The following is a 4,581-nucleotide window of genomic DNA, read 5'->3' on the forward strand; positions in this document are numbered from 1 at the left end:
TTTATATTCTATGTGAAATTGGAAGACTAAGATTCTGAATAAAAAAGCAATATGATCTTTACAGACATTCAAATCATTGCTTGGTTTACTTTTCTGAAATTAATGCAGGGATAGAATGGGACAAGAGTAGAAACAAAGAGGCCTATAGGGAAGTCACTGCAGAAATTCTTGTGACATAACTTGATGGCTGGTGCCACAATGGAGTCAGTGATCTCAGATGCTTCTAGTTATATTTCAAACCTAGAGACAACTGGCTTTTCTACAGAAGTCATAGTAAAGAAAAAGGGCAAGTCAAAAGGAATTAATTGCCTTTGCATTAGGTTCTGAAAGGCGCTGCCTACAACTAATTTTTAATATACTGCAGGCAAGGCAAGTTGGGGAAGAAAATCAAAAGTTATCTTTGGGCATGCTATAATAAAAATATTAAATGAAATGGATCGTAAACTCAACCAATTTATCGTTTATTTCAACCTAAAAAGATGGAATACATTGATTGCTTCATTTTGCCTTTCCTAACCATTCCCCCGAGCAACACAGGAAGTTAATGTAATAGAAATCAGTGATATTTACTACTTTCTGTGCATAAATCTTCACTCGTTCTATTTCAAGGGAGTAGTTCCATTTCAAGTTTGGTCCCTTAGAATTACTTTTTCCCTCCAACCTCTTCAAATATTTGGCGAGAAAATGTCCCTATCAGGTCATCATGTATTCTTGGCTATTGTTGAACTAATAGTACATTTTTTAAAACTCTATTTAAACGTTGCAGATGAAAATCTATGCCTACTTCTGTGTCACTCCCAAACATGTTGGAAGATGAGCCACAGGGGAAGCCCATATGTTAGGAAGGCATGCTTCATTTAGCTATTGCAACTTGATAGCTGAAGGGTGCTATAGATGGAGTTACTCAGAAAAGATTACATCTTCTGCCTTCTTGGAAGAAAAAAAGGGAAGAAAAAAGGGTGTGCTAAGGGCTAAGAGCTTTATTGAAATTCTACAGAAGCCTTACAGAAAATGTGAGCTTCTGACTTGTTATCAGGTACCTGCATTTGGGCATCCTGACACTCTATAATTGAAATTCATTGCTTGACCTTTAGTCTATAAAAATGGTATGCTGTCATTAGCACTGACTGCTTGCTATATTCTCCTGTCACTCTTTAGGCCAGCTTAAACCATCTCAGATGAAATAGCCTATTTCATGTCAGACCTCAGAGTTTGCCACTATTAAAGTGGAAAGCTAAAGCAATGGTTAGCAATGTTGTAAAGACTAATGCAGTAGGCTTGCTAGAAAGGAAGAGACTTTTCTTTTTTTAATTCCTTTAAAAATTAATGCTCTCAAAAATTAATGCTCTCATATGCTACCATCTCTATTACCTTCTACCGTCACAATGAGAATTATCACTTCTTTAATTGCATTTTAATTTAACTTGCTAAAGCCACATTGCCTACCTTACTCTTTAAGAAGTATTTGAATGTTAGTTCAGCAGGAAGACAAGTTAATATAAGAATTACAAAGTAATATTTCATACTCCTGGTGTGAAAAATTGTGGTAATTATGTGGATAAGTCAACCAAAAGAAAAAAAGCCATGCTGCCATAGTTTTCTGAAGTACCTTTGTAAAAGAGGAAATCCTAAGTTTAGACAAATTTATTCTTAGAATGAATTCTACTTTGATATTGAAGATTATAATCAGATGCTCAGAGAAAGTTTGTTGTGACAATTACTCACATTTTATGTGGAGTCACCTCATTAAACAAAGAAATAAGACAGCCTGGCTGTTGGCAACAAGAACTATTGAACTGGCCCAAATTACCTAACCCAAATGAACTAATAAGGATTAACTTTCTCAGTGGTTTTAGAAAAGAAATAAAACCCAATTGAAATCAAGCTTCCTAATTGTGCTATGCATCTATCTCCATGTCAGATAAAAATTTGAATACGTAATTCAAGAATATATACATGGTTTGTTTATTCAAAACCAAAAGTTTTATCTAGTAGGAGTCCTGCAAAGTGATAGTGATCAATATTCTCTAGAGAACATTGGTGATACATCCCTGTGGAAAGGGAAGTCACAGCTGTAAATCATGTTCTTCAAACTGTGTATACACAGTAAATAATAATATATAAACAGTGTGAAGGAAAATGTTACCTCCCAACATACTAAATCTGTATAGAGCATTCCTCTGCTAGTCAATATTTAGATAACTATCTTTACCTAAAAATTAAAGCAAGTTTTATTATGAGACTATGGTTTGGGTTAAGTGGGTAAAATACTTGAAGGGAAAATTTAGTGCATATCTGAAAATAACTCTATTCCCCTCAGAAGTAAAAAATGATTGTGTTCAGTATCATCCTTGTTCCAGGAGAGAATACTGATCACTTGTACAAAATACTGAAGGTTCTGGTGGTTAAGGTTTTGAATGTGGTGGAGGGACATAAGGAAAAGAACAGTATTAATCTTAACTAAAAGACTGCCGGGCTAAATATTCTATTCACTCATACTACAACAGAATTTGGACTTCCACCTGAATATGTATTATATATACATACACATATATTTCAACTCACTAAATTAGTTAAGAGTAATTCAGTAATCCAGGACAGTCATAAAGCAATACATGTCACAATGCAGAAAAAAAGGATTACAAGAAAAACCATTTAATTAAATGTTTTTTATTCCCTTGTAAAAGGAAGCAGCCTTTTTTGTAGAGGCATTGAATCAAAGTATGACAAGTTCTATGTAAAATCAAGGTTAAAAGACAATGAAGATAGACTTTAATTTTTTAATGCCTGTCTGTAGACACCCCAATGCAAAATGATAATAGAACTATTAATATAATGTGAAGGTGTATAAATACATGATAATAGACAAGAACAATTTATTGAGTTGAAGAAACACTTTGTTCCTCAAAATGAAAGCATCTCTGAAAGTCAAATGCTAAATGACAAATACCCAATGTTCCTTCTCTTAAAATATCAAAGGCCATAGAAATACCTAAAAATTGTAACTGCAAGGAGGACTGGAAGGGGAGAAAGAAAAATAATTAACTGTTACCTTATCTTCTGCATCATTAATATGTGAAAATTTTATTTTGAATATTTGTCTAATATTCTGTGTGTTTTTCTCAGTTTGTTGTTACTTCAGTCATGATTTTGGCTTTTGTCAACTATGTTTAAGATTCCTAGCATCAGTATAGTTTTACCACACCCAAAACAACTAATAGGTTTCATAAAAATATGCAAGTTTTCACTTCTTCACTTGCTTCACTCATTTCAGTTCCATTGAGACAATAGACTATTTTTATTCAAATCTCCTTTTAATTGAAAACATTAATACGATTAATATTAGTGTAGAAACTTTCACAATTATATCTTATCTTTACTTTGACATAAAGCATTTTACAACATGATTATTATTTGTCTTTAATTTTTAAACTAATTTTTTTTGAATTATGTTTGGAAGGGTACTTTATATGCTATTTGATTGAGGACATCCTTGATGTAATCAGCAAAGGCACATGCTTTTTTGTCAAAAGAATAAGAAAAAAACATGAAGAAAAATATGCTAGAAAGATTATTGGTTTGATCTCTGACATCAACACTATACCCAACAGTATTTAACTATGTAGCTTTGTATAGTTGCTCAATTAATTTAAATCACAAATTCCTCTTCCATGTATGATATTGTATGCCTCGAGAGAAAGATTAAATATCAAATACTATGAATTCTACTTCAGAACTAAAATTCTACATAAGACAATTGTTAAACTAAATGTAAAGTATTTATTTTTATGCAATAATAGACCTCACAGCCAGGAGTAACCCCTAAGCGCCGCCAGGTGTGACCCAAGAAGAAGCAATGGAAGGTCCAATCCAACACATAGACTGACAGGGTGAGAATGAGACTTGGCTTAGAGTCACAGAAAAAAATGAACAACATAATTGACTGGACATTTGGATCTAGATTTCCCTACTCAGAGAGGTCTGCAATTGTAGGAACCTGCCTTCCTTTCTGTCCTCACCTTCTTCTACCAATTGGCCTTCAAAAGAAAAGAAAAATATAAATTAATATTTAATTTTTTAAGCATAAACTTCAATCCTGCAAGAATACTGCCTAACATTTGTGATGTTATAGTATCTAATAAATGCATACAAAGTCAGAAATACTTTTTTTTGTTTTGTTTTTTATTTTGTTTGTTAAAAATATGGAACGCTTCACGAATTTGCGTGTCATCCTTGAGCAGGGGCCATGCTAATCTTCTCTGTATCGTTCCAATTTTAGTATATGTGCTGCCGAAGCGAGCACAAAGTCAGAAATACTTTAGATAAATAAAATATGCATAGAACCATAACAACTAGTACTATTATTATGGTGCAAGATTACATCACCAAAGACAATGAGTCTATAAAATAAAAATGCAAATCACATAAACATAAAAAATTTAAGAAATAATTCAAAAATAACTATAGAAAACATTGAAAGTAGGGTAGAGCTTGTGGAAGAAAGAACCAGGGGCATTCACAATAAAAATCTAAAAACCTACTCAAGCAAATGAGGAGAGAAATAATATTTAGAAAAAAGTG

General features: G+C 32.7%; 1 non-coding gene across 1 annotated transcript; it reads right to left on the bottom strand.

Annotated features, from left to right (window-relative positions):
• Positions 1 to 4,196: 4,196 nt before the first annotated feature.
• LOC126028969 (U6 spliceosomal RNA) lies at positions 4,197 to 4,303 on the bottom strand. Its single transcript, XR_007502635.1, has one exon. It is a non-coding gene; the product is annotated as a U6 spliceosomal RNA (small nuclear RNA).
• Positions 4,304 to 4,581: the final 278 nt, after the last annotated feature.

The sequence above is a fragment of the Suncus etruscus genome, chromosome 14, assembly GCF_024139225.1.
Source record: "Suncus etruscus isolate mSunEtr1 chromosome 14, mSunEtr1.pri.cur, whole genome shotgun sequence".
Lineage (NCBI taxonomy): Eukaryota > Metazoa > Chordata > Mammalia > Eulipotyphla > Soricidae > Suncus > Suncus etruscus.